The sequence below is a fragment of the Triplophysa rosa genome, linkage group LG2 (genome assembly GCF_024868665.1).
Source record: "Triplophysa rosa linkage group LG2, Trosa_1v2, whole genome shotgun sequence".
In the NCBI taxonomy this organism is placed as follows: Eukaryota; Metazoa; Chordata; class Actinopteri; order Cypriniformes; family Nemacheilidae; genus Triplophysa; species Triplophysa rosa.
Window position 1 is genome coordinate 16,616,162 of NC_079891.1, and position 12,592 is coordinate 16,628,753.

A 12,592-nucleotide genomic window follows, 5' to 3' on the forward strand; every position below is an offset into this window, starting at 1 on the left:
GAGACAGAGGAAGAATGACTGAAGACACTTGAAGTTTTCTAAGCATGTGTTAAATCTAGAGGCGGATGAAAGTGTGACAGTCTGGTACTGAAGTTATGCATCTAGGACTGGAAAATATCTATGTACACACCATGCATGCATTGCTTCAGTGGGCGACAAGTCTTTGGATTATGAGTTTTGATGTGTTCCACCTGACTGTGATATTTTGTTATTTTTGCGATATCCAGTGTTGCCAACTATTTTAAACGGAAAGTAGCTAAATGTTGTCAGATGACATCATATTCTAATTAGCATATTTAAGACACCATCGCATTGTATTATTAACATATTTTTTGTTACGTATCTTACATAGTGACCATTTAAACTACATGCACTGCCATCTACTGAATAAAGCTAAACTGATCAGTCGCTAAGATGACAACACTTGTGTCATTGGTGGTTAAAGTGCAATATATATATATGTTTTGATTACTTTAAATTTAGTTACTCCCCCTCATGTCGGTCCACAACCGTAAGACCCTTGTTCATCTTCGGAACACAAATTTAGATATTTCTGATGAGATAAGTCTGAGAGCTTTCTGATCCCCCATAGACAGCAATGCAACTACCACTTTCAAGGCCCAGAAAGATCGTAAAGGCATTGTCAAAATAGTCCATATGACTACAGTGGTTCAACCTTAATTTTATGAAGCGAATACTTTTTGTGCACAAAAAAAACCCACCCAAAAATAACTACTGTATTTAACAATTACGTCTCTTCTATGTCTATCTTCAATGCACATTCACAAGAGCTCCATGGCGCATACATGAAAACAATGACATAGTTTTCATTTTTATGTGAACCACCCCTTTAATTTGTATTATTTTAATCAAACCAGCCATGATTTAAAAGTGATATACGAACATGTAAAAAGGATGCTTTTGATTAATGCATGTCTACACCGTTAAACAGAAAGCGGGGAAAGGTAATAAATGTGAGAAACAATGTTTAAGGACACATTGCTGATTATGACCATGTGGGTGAAATGGAAGGTTCAAGCCTCTGATCAGATGTAGACCACAGATTGAGCTGAGGAGGTTACACCAAGCTAATCCAATGTTGACTGGGAGAATCGCTTGACTCCTATTATCTGGTCAGGACGAAGTTACAACCTTCATCCCAGCAGTTTCGTTTTTCTGTAAACAGATCTCTTGTTTTCAATGGTTGTCATTTACTGTGTTGAAGGTGCATGGATTGAAGAAATCGAAACTGCTCCATAAAGCACTTTGCTGAACAAGTACTCTTCAGACACTTAAACATGTTTAATTCATATTACAAATTTGAGTTTTACTAGGTGTTAGATCTCTGTCATCTCTATGTTGCAAATGTGATTCACAGATAGAAAATGTCATGACAGAACCACGGGAGACCCAAGTGCGGGGGAAAAAACAGAGTCTTTATTTGTCACAGGTGAAGGCAAGGGAAAATATAAATACAGGTCGCGAGCTTCTCCCTCCAGGGAAGCAGAGAGACCGAACGGAGAGTCGAGGATGGGCTGCCGGTGCTGAGATGGGCGGAAGCGCCTGGTGGCCTCACTCGACTCAGAGTCCACGTAGCCTGAGAGGTGAGAAGCTGCGCCTGGAGATGTAGTCGGTTAGTTCTCTCAAGAAGACCGCTGACTGTGATGACCTCTGACCGGAGCGCTGATGCAAACTGCTGGGGAAGACAGATCAGAAGGAGAAGCGAAAAGAACAAGGAAGGTGAATATAAATACCAAGGAGCAAGACTTGACTTTGACTAAGGTGGAATCTCTCCAGTGAGAAAACACAAAACGAGGAACTTCTTCAGGAGAGCCGCAGCAACCCCTGGGGCAGTCTGGGCAGACAAAATCTACAACGAACAGACACTGGACAACAAACACAGAGGGAATTATAAAGACAACGTAACGAGGAGATCATAATCAGGTGTGGAGTAATTAAGGGAACGATGAAGTCTAACGAGTGAAGAGCCAACAGGCGTGTGAGCACGGAGTGGAAAAACACCAGTGCAAGAGAAGTCATACGAAAACACGAGGGTGGGGCAAATGACGCAGACACAAGCAGGAGGCCGGCCGAAGCTCGGTGACAGCCATGTGCTCGACAAAAAACAAAACAATCCCGTGCTAGGTGATGACCCGACCAAACCGTAACAGAAAACTAAGAAAAAGAAGACCATTTGCATATTGTGGTCTCCTTTTCTCCAGTGTGGTTGGTTGTGTTCAGTATAGAGATCTTCAGTGTGGGATGTTTTAGCTAGCCACCTCCACTTTCTACTTATGTTTCACTGCTAGACTCTCCTAACTGAAGAGACATGTATTGTGGTTGTAGTGATAAGAAAATTGGTGGGAGGAGAAACTCTAAAAATTCAAGTCTCTTGCCAACCATTTTGCAAGACTCGGTTCTTGATAATAGGCATTTTTATTACACACTCACATAGTAAGCATTGTTATGTGATGTTTTGTTGACTTGCATCATTTTTACAATTTGATTTAAACAATGTATTATGTTACAGTTTTCCATTTTCAAATATTATTAAAACTATTCATTTTGCACTCAAGTATATAGCACATATTTCGTTTGAAACGTGCGTTACAAAACAAACTTCAGCTTCAACACACTCATCCTCTTTTTCCATTCATTTCCATAGTCTGCATGCCTATAGGGTTGTGTGGTAGACATGATCATAATATGATGTTGATCTTGGAATTGTGTGTGACGTTTGCATGCTGTGGAAAATCTTGCATTCTGTGTTAATTTCCTTCACTTAGTGAGTTAGACAATTTAGGCCCCTCTTTTGTTGAACCTCGTAAATATGGTCAGTTGTATCTGATCAGCACCAACCACATTACTGGGGAATTCGCCATGTGTTGGATTATTATTAGCAATGGAAGTCACAGAGAGCGACTGACCTCTTTTAGCTGTTTGCAAACACTTCCAGAGCCACGTGAGTTTGCTTTAAAGAGGCTTTGAGTTTTGCCAGAGGTCTTTTATTTGGTCTCAGTTCCTGTCTCTGTAATGCTTACAGTATAATAATGATTTCTAATTTAACCTGTTGGGTTCAGATATTGTATTAGGAATCTACAGTTTTATGTTTCAAACATGGTGACAGACAGGGCTGGGAAGGTTTCATTTTTAAAATGTATTTCACTACAGATTACAAAATACATGCTTTAAAAAGTAATCTGTAACGTATTTCGCAGTGGTGTAAAGTATTGGAGTAAATGTACTTAGTTACTTTACTTAAGTATCTTTTTGGCTACTTTGTAGTTGTACTGAGTATTAGCAACTTTTACTCTCTACTTAACTACATTTTTGAACAAGTATATGTACTCTTTACTCCACTACATTTGTAATGACTAATGCAATTACACATTACATTTTGCATGGCACCTATCTTATAATTAATATTGCCATTTACAGGGCAATGAAGGTACTACAATCTTGTGGATTTTGCCCTAATTTACAAAAACTTGTCAACATGGCTTCTTTATATGAATATGAGTGCAGTATCAGGTAGAAGTCAATCGCTGGCGGTTTATACACGGTTAGCCCTTACACGCTATTTCTACAGTAATATATTGGCAACACTGTTGCCAGCTAGTTACTGTAGGTCACACATCTACAAAAGCTCTTATTTTTAAAACTAACTCTTCCTAAATGTGCTCTAAACATGTTTGCTCAAAATTTGACCATATGGTGGGACTATTGCCATGAAGTGATGTAAACCAGTAAAAAGAATGTATAGTATTTCAATTTTCAAAAGTGCTCTCACACTATATAGACAAAATATTAACCTATAGAATGAGTCGGACACAGAGAAATGAACAATCCACATATGAATCTCAACAATGGTGACAATCAACTGAACAGCTTCATGCTGCAATGCATGCTGGGTACATAGTACAAAACTCATTCATGATTGTTTGTCACCATTGATGAGGTTTGTATGTCAAGTGTCTAACTGTGTCTCAATTGCAAAGAAAGATTTTCTGACAGAGATCTTTCCATTATAACATGTAATCACTTTACCAAACATATCTTAATAAATCTTAAATGCTATATTATTATTATTTAATGATTGAATTCTTTCAGATGTATCTTCAGTTACTAAGCAAACATAAAGTTGCGGTTCCTGTAAAGTCCCTTTCAGTGTTATTGTATAAGTGTACATTTTAAAGCTACAAGAAAGTCAAAGAGTCCAACCAAAGCAAACACTGATCGCCATAATGGTGACTTAAAACATAATTGAACCACTATGAACTAGAGTTAAATCTCAATAAGATCTTACACAGATGACAGAAATAAAGTGAAAGTGGTGTCTGTAATATGTGAAGATGTTATTGATGTTTGTGTTTAATTATCCTCTGGTGAAATCTTGACAGATTTATTGTGTTCATCTGTTATTTACACTTGTTCATCTAAGACTGTGTGACTTAAGTGCGTTAATAGATTCTTTAATAATGTATCTTCAAACAGCCATTGCAGTAGTTTACTGTAAAACACCTACAGTAACTAGCTGGCAACAGTGTTGCCAATATATTACTGTAGAAATGGCAGGTAAGGGCTAACAGTGTATGTGAAATGAGGACATGACTGCAGCTGGCGATGAGGCCCAAACCAGCATGTCCAGTGCAAAAAGGATTTGACTTTTTAATTTTACTTAACATTATTTTATTTATCCGTTATATTGAAGACACCTTTTTGAAGAATGTTGGCTTACTTATGAGCACTTGAGTTTAAATGAGACTTGGGTGTTTGTAATGACGTAGGTTATGGTGTCGACCATGATTTGTTGCAATTTTGAGGTGTTCAGTCTTATTATGATTTAAGAAAATAAATGCGATTGCTCACCTCACAAATCAACTGTTTCTTGTTTTTCACTGACGTGTCTCTTAAGTGTTGAGGACTAGTGCTGCTTTGAGCCTATACATTCAGTATGAGTAAAATACTCAAGTACTGTTAAAATCAGATACTCTAAGACTTTTACTGAAGTCGTTTTGGAATTGGTGACTTGTAACTTGTAATGGAGTCATTTTCACTGCAAGGTATCTGTACTTTTACTTAAGTATGGTTTTCAGGTACTCTTTACACCTCTGGTATTTCGTTAGATTACACAAGTTTTGTAACTTAATCTAAATACTTTAGAATACTTTGAAATACTAATAAGGCACGTAACACAAAGGAATAACCAAACAGAGGACTTGGCTTTCCTCTGCATATTATTTTAAACAACATCAGTTTTACCCAGTTCAGTTTCCCTCATTGGGCATTATAGTCCACAATTGTGAGTGTATGTATCACAATTCTAAGAAAAGAAGTCAGAATTGTGAGTTATAAACTCACAATTGTGAGGAAAAAGTCAGAACTGTGAGACAAAAAGTCGCAATTACCTAAAAAATGACTCAAACAAGAAACTCACAAACAACTACACAAAACATGAAAACAGCCGTTGATCATTAACGATAGACAGACAATAAAGATTCAGTGGTATGTATGTATATTTTTTATGTTTTTTAATTTGTATAAATTCAGTCAGTTTGTCTTGTGGAGTTCAGTATATTTAAACTTCTATTGTGTGAAATAGCTTTTTCAGGACAGTACTAGATAAAATTTGTTAAAATTATTGACATTTTGCATATTCGGCAAGGGCTATGAAACTTATGAGCATAACTGTAGTTTAGGATGCTTTTGCAGATTGTCAGAGAATCACTGATTGCTGTTTACATTATTTGCCTTTTACAGTTTATGTTTAAATAAAATAAATGACATTACAATTCAAAGTAATCACTTTGGTAATCTAAAATACTTTTTGGATGTAACTGTAATTTGATTACCACCCCATTTAAAAGTAACTATAATGAAATATAGTTACTCAAATTTTGTATTTTAAATATGTAGCTATGTTACATGTATTTCGTTATTCCCCAGCCCTGGTGACAGAGAGGCAAAAGTTGCAGATGCAGCTTTAAAGGGATCTCTGGTTATAGAGAGATGTATGGCTTAATATATATCAACAATGACATTGACTTTATAAATGTGAAATGAAAAACAGCGTAACTGTCACTGTATTCATAAACTTTGAAAAAATATTTTAACTCGGAGGCCGCCATTTTTCTTTTTGCGTCAAAATACTTGACGTCAAATGGTTGCACTTGCAATCTAAACCTGTTCTCTTAACGCTACGGCACACACGTTTTCCATAGATCTAAATATATATCAGTAAAATACGAGACGTCAAACTTAAGATCAGATATATAAATACACAGGCACAGTAGGTGGCGGTATGTCCTCTTGACACAAGCCTGCCTCAGTTCAGTATAGCGTCTGTTCAAGGTAAACACATGCATTAAATCACAGATTTAAACCTCCGTCTTTAAGACAGTTAAGACTATTGAAGACATTATCATCCCCTATTATCGTATACTTTATACATTATGAGAATATACTGATAAACAAAGTAGCAAGATGCTTGTGGTTTGGTTATTTATTCTGTATTATAGACACGAATGTCAGCCCCCGTCAGCTAATGACAGAGAGAGAGAGAGAGAGAGAGAGAGAGAGAGAGAGAAAAGACAGTATCAACATCAAACAGTCAAAATCTGGACAAAGTGCATTTTATAATAGCTAAAATATATTGTATATATTAAATTTGCAATGATTTTTGGTTATTATGTATGTTTGTATTGTTTCTGACCATCAATATTCAAATGTATGAAAAAAGACCCTATTTTCCTTTTTATTATTTTAGAATTGTTTTTATATGTATTTTTATCTTACAAGCACCTTATATCTACAGAAAAACTGATTAGTGTGTCTGTGTTCAGTTTGGCTGCCTGTGCGTGCAACCAGATGACGTCATCGAAAAAAAGATGGCGGCCTCCTTAGGTTAAAGTGAGCATTACATTTAGTTTTTTTTAAGGAAATGAAAATATTTGATGCGTTTCTACCGAAAAATGCTTGTAGTGTAAGGATATTACAACATATTAAGCCATACATCTCTCTATACCCGTGGTTCTGTCACGACTCTGCTTTATCTTGTCATGGATTTCTTGGTCTTGAGGAAGAGTCGTGGCAAAGCCTTATGTTTTGTGTGAGAAGCCATGGGGTGTTTATCTTTTGACATTCCATGTGCTTTCTCATGTCTTGTCATTGGCCCCGCCCCTCTCGTTTCATGTATTGCTTCCCTGCCGTGTCTAATGTTTCCCACCTGCCTTGTGTCATTATCCCTCGTTTGTCTTGCCTTTAAAATGCCCTCATGTTTCTTTGTCCTGTGCTCGTGGATTGTGTATGTACCTGTACCTGTACCTGTACCTGTACCTGTACCTGTACCTGTACCTGTACCTGTACTTGTACCTGTACCTGTACCTTGTGCTCCTTGTCTCATCCAGTCTAGCCTTGTGTTTTGACATGTTGACGTTTGGTCGTGTTTAGTTCTTGTTTAGTTCTTGTTATTTTGTCCTGCTGTTTTTGCCCCCTCGTGGGAAGTGTTTTTGTTTCTGTTTTTATATTTAGTTCTGTCGTCGTTACCCCATTGTGGGTCTTTTGTTTTGTGTTTCTTGAATTAATATAATTTGTGTTAACCCCTTCATCCCCGCTGCCTGCATTTGGGTTCCTTCCACTGCCAATCGTGACAGGTTCCTTTTAATAATTAAATTCTATACATATTCTATCTTATAAGATTCATTTTCTTTATTGAATAGCAGGTGTTGCTGTACAATTGTGGTTAAAAGAACATGATCTAGGACTAATTAAGTTTACCCCAAAGGCTCAGTCACCTGCCCAGACAACTGCAAAGACTAAACATCCTCCAACCTCTGAATCATGATGTATAATCAGCCAGGTCATCGCTGCCCACTGAGCAGCTCCACAACCGACTCTAATTTCTCCTCACAAGTACCATTGCCATCTGTCACAATTGACCAAATTTTTATTCATAAAGTCGAAAGCTAAACTATGACGCATGCCATTGACAAACTTTTCTGGACAATGGTGTGTTGATTCACATCACACTGTATGCTGTTTACAAATTGGTCCTTTTCTGTTTTTGGACCAACAGTTTAGACGTTTTGTAAAAAGGACAAATTCAGTGTTGTTGTTGAAGGCTAGTTAGCCCAGCCCAGTATTATTTTATGGCGTAATGTTGGTGATTTGTTTTCGCATTGAAGTTTAAAAGACTCATTGGTCTAGTAAAGGCCTCACTAGGGTCTTGTGTGTGACTTGTTTTCTGGAGGGAAATGTTCATGGGACAGAATTCCTTGCTGTTGGGGCCCAAAGAGGAAGCAAGAAAAGAGAGTGCACCTATATGTTGATGCAACACCTCAACAAAGCAGGGTTTGTGAATGTTTTACCCTGATGGGCTGTTTCTTGTTTTATGAAACGTCTTTGCATGAATACTCAATTGTTGAGTTGAGGAACTTGTGTAAGGATAACATATATGAGGATTTCAAACATATTTCCACTTTATGTTTTTGAGGTGTGTCTTGACATCATTATGTAAGCCTGCAGATGACTGTACAAAGCATATATGACTCAGAACAAACAGTTGCTGAAGATGTTCAGCATCTTTTCATGCTCTGTGAGAACTGAATCAGTTAGTTCACATCTGGTTTCAGTGTACCAAACGGACAACTGATGTTGCTTACCGACTGAAATTACGACAAAGCAACGCTACGCATGCAATTGTGCGTTCGAGCTGCATTCAAGGACCAGTTTTTGGAATCTTTTCGTGTTTTAGCTCTCAGCCAAAATATGTGTCTGTTTATGTGTTTGTCTACTTTTTGTTATACCAAATTTAATCATTCCAGCAAAGACCCCACAACATGACAATTTAGTTTATGCACCCCAATTCTCTTCCAGTTTGTGTACCCACTGCCTGAAACATGTAATTAATCATAAAGATCTGCTGTGACGTTCATGTTCTCTGAAGAACCGAGGCGAGTTGTGTCATTTGTTTTCTCTGTTCCTGAGTGTTAACTCTTCGCTCTGGAAACGTAACTCTTAAAATTTAGGCCAGAAATGTCTTTGTTTTTCTTTGGGGCATTGTTGATTGGTGAAGGTAGGATTACATTCCATGTCTGAAACATCCCTTCATTTGTCAATCAGATGTGGGTAAGTATGTGATTTGGTGCATGATGAAATGTTTCTTCTGCACTCTAAACCACAGACACTACAGTACGTCCAGAGGAATAAAACTTTGGGATGTAGATGATGAGGCAAGACGTTCATCTGTGAGGTTTCCAACAGACCAAGCAGCTATTTAGGGCGGGGGGCTTGTGTTAAAATGAAACCATGTTTTAAAAATTATGATGCAGCCACGCATTATTTCTGGCTCTCATTGTCTGTGTTAATTGGGATGCACTGGTTAGGAAATGAAAAGTGAAGTGATGCCAATCAATTGTTACTGTATTAGGCCTGTATCATTGCTGAGATAGAGTGGTGGTCATAACTTTAGAGTACATACACCTTGCAGAATCTGGAAAATGTTCAAAATTGAAAAGGAGTGAAAGTTTAGGATTGTTTTTAATTTAGTACTGCCCTTAACAAATTATTTCATATGACAGATGTTCAAATATAGTCCACGACACAGAATAATAACGGAATTTACAAAAATATCCCAGCTTAAAAGTTTACATACAGTACACCTGATTCTTAAAGGGATAGTTCACACAAAACAATTCTTTCATCATTTACTTACCCTCTTATAATTTCAAACCTGTATAAATGTATTTTCCTGCTAAACACAAGGGAAGATATTTGCAAGAATGTCTGTACCCAAACAGATCTCACCCCCCATTGACTAAATACCACAGTATTTATTTTCCCTGCTATGGCAGTAAATGGGGGATGAGATCTGGTTGGATACTGACATTCTTCCAAATATCTCCCTCTGCGTTCAGCAGAACAAAGAAATTAATACAGGTTTGGAACAACCTGAGGGTGAGTAAATGATGACAGAATTTTGATTGTTGGGTCAACAATCCCTTTAATGTTGCCTGCAATCCATTACATTTTTTTGTTTTGTGATAGTTAGATGTAAAGTAACATGGAAAACATGTAATTTTACTTCACAAAAATGTTATTTTATGCTTTTTTCTGGCACACTATCTGCTGGAATATTACTGTTTTGTTTTTACATTTGCACTGTAAAATTACTGGCGACCATTTACATTTTGTGAACTGTCAAGGTTTTAGCACACACAAGACATATAGGCCTACCAAACTAGCTCCATACAGTAACTTGTTTAGCCGTGTTTATGGTTTTCTTCATGTTTAGTGATGCAACTGACTTTTAATTTGGCATTGGGGTAAAGACCTCTCATTGCATTCTTTGCAGGAAGAATTTTGATAAAGTCGGCACAACAAAGCTAAAAATAATATTAAAAAAAATAATTAAAAGACTTTTGCATGAACTTAGATTTTTTTGGAGCTTTGGTGTGCCGACTTTATATACAATTCTTTATTTGTTTTTTTTTGGTCGAGCACCCACTTGAGGTTGATGTGCGTGCTTTGTCTTCTTTTTGATTCTTTGCTGGAAAAAATATTTACTGTTATTAACGATAACGGTGAACATACTGTATATCTCTGGTGAGCTCTTTAAACGGTTTGTCACAGACAAGTGACTTTGTGAGTGAGGCTGAGAGGAAACATATATCATACCGTCTCTGACATTGCATGCTAAGTTTGACTGCTTATACTCATGTTACATCACATCTGCGTTTGTTAATTTTTACATCTGCGGTTTCTTTTTTTTAACCGACAATGAGTGAAATTTCTTTCCAAAATAATTGGATTTTCCCAATTCATAAAATGCATTTGAAATGAAAGCCTAATGAGAAAATGTGTTTCTTGAATTCTCTGTAAGTTGCTTGGGATGAAAGCATCTGCCAGCATCTGTATATATATATGTTGGCTGAGTGCTCAGAGGGGAGGTGAAACTAATGGCATGGAACCCAATTGCAAAAACTTTCCTTACTTTTGGTGTTGTTATATTGGTCCCAGTCAGGGCACTCAAACATACAGAATGCAATTTTGTTTGGTTCCAACTACTGAATTTACACCCTTCACCTTTATGGGAAACTTAAGCAATGCTGTAACTTTGGCATATTTGAGAATATCCAGTGGTGTTAATGTACCTGCTGTTACAGGGGAGAAATAGAGACCAGTCAAACTCTCATTGCCTTTGCACATCATTGCTTTCTTTTCACAGCAATCCTAACTGCGATTTCATAGACTTACCTTTAACTTTTCTTTCTTCTTACAACTTCCTATGGCTGTGCTCTCAGGTGCTTAAGCAATGTAACGAACGCCTGAGGGTGTTTGTGTAAATGCTAAAATCCCTAAAGCTCCCAGTGTAACTTTTCGACTTGTCAAAGGACTAGAGACTTTTTAAGAAATGGTGATTATGTCATTATGACTAAACTCCACCAATGTGTTCCAGCAGAAATGTTGTTTGCAGTGGAGGAAAACATTTTTTGAGGTTTGTTGCCATTATTTGCTCTTCTGATGATTTAATTGCAAATTTTTGATGGTCCACCTGTTTCACATGTGGAGCAGATTTGACATTGTGGAAGTCAATAATGATTTTGAATGTTTCCAAGATCATGAGGAAGAGCTAAATAAAAAAATAAGTTAACAATGTAGTAGGTCCTGTTATAAATCATTAGAAACCAACAATCTTCTTTAAAGAGATAGTTCACCCAAAAACAAAGATTGTCATCATTTACTCACCCTCAAGTTGTCCCAAACCAGTATACATTTGTTCTGCTGAACACAAAAGAAGATATTTGAAAGAATGTCAGTAACCAAACAGATCTCATTCCCCATTTACTGCCATAGTAGGGAAAATAATGGGAGTCAATGTGGGATAGGATCTGTTTGGTTACTGACTTTCTTCCAAATATCTTGCTTTGTGTTTAGTATTTAAGACATTTACACAGGTTTGGAACAATCTGAGGGTAATGAGTAATTACGACAGAATTTCCATTTTTGGGTGAACTACCCCTTTAACACAAGGACTTTCTCCTCTTTTGATCCTTAATCTTTTGACCCTCTTTAGGATTTTTGTCTTAATCTCTCAGTTGACCTGAACAGATTTGGCAGTGGGATACACCAGGCGGAACTCACTGGTTTTCCGCCTGAATTGAGAAAAGGTTAAGCTTTAATGGTGGTCTGCTTGACTACATATTAACTAGTTGACCCATCTAATGAGGAGGTCTAGACAAGAACAATATCATGTTTGCAACATCCCCAGTGAGCTGGAAATAACTCTTCAGCAGGTTGTTAACATGTCTATTTTCTTTTCTAAATTAAAATCATTAAATTTGTTACATTAGATACATTTTTATATTAAAACATTATATATTTCGTTTTAAGATAAGATGCTGGACATCATTGTTTTACGTATGAATAAAGAAAAAGTGTCTTAAGAAAATTGTCACACCTTAATTTCTATTTGGTCAGTGAGATATAAGATGGTTTTGTAGAACAAGAAAAAAACAAGAGAAAGAAACAAAGGTGGGGAGAAGGACTGCTTTCACGTGCCATGAAAGGAAGTCACAGGTCAAACTCTATTCTC

The 12,592-nt window shown here is 36.9% G+C and overlaps 1 protein-coding gene across 1 annotated transcript in view; it reads left to right on the top strand.

The window, feature by feature from the left end:
* The window catches only part of arl15a (ADP-ribosylation factor-like 15a), a 115,213-nt gene that overhangs the window by 44,219 nt on the left and 58,402 nt on the right, over positions 1–12,592 (top strand). The gene's annotated exons all lie outside the window — the stretch shown is intronic.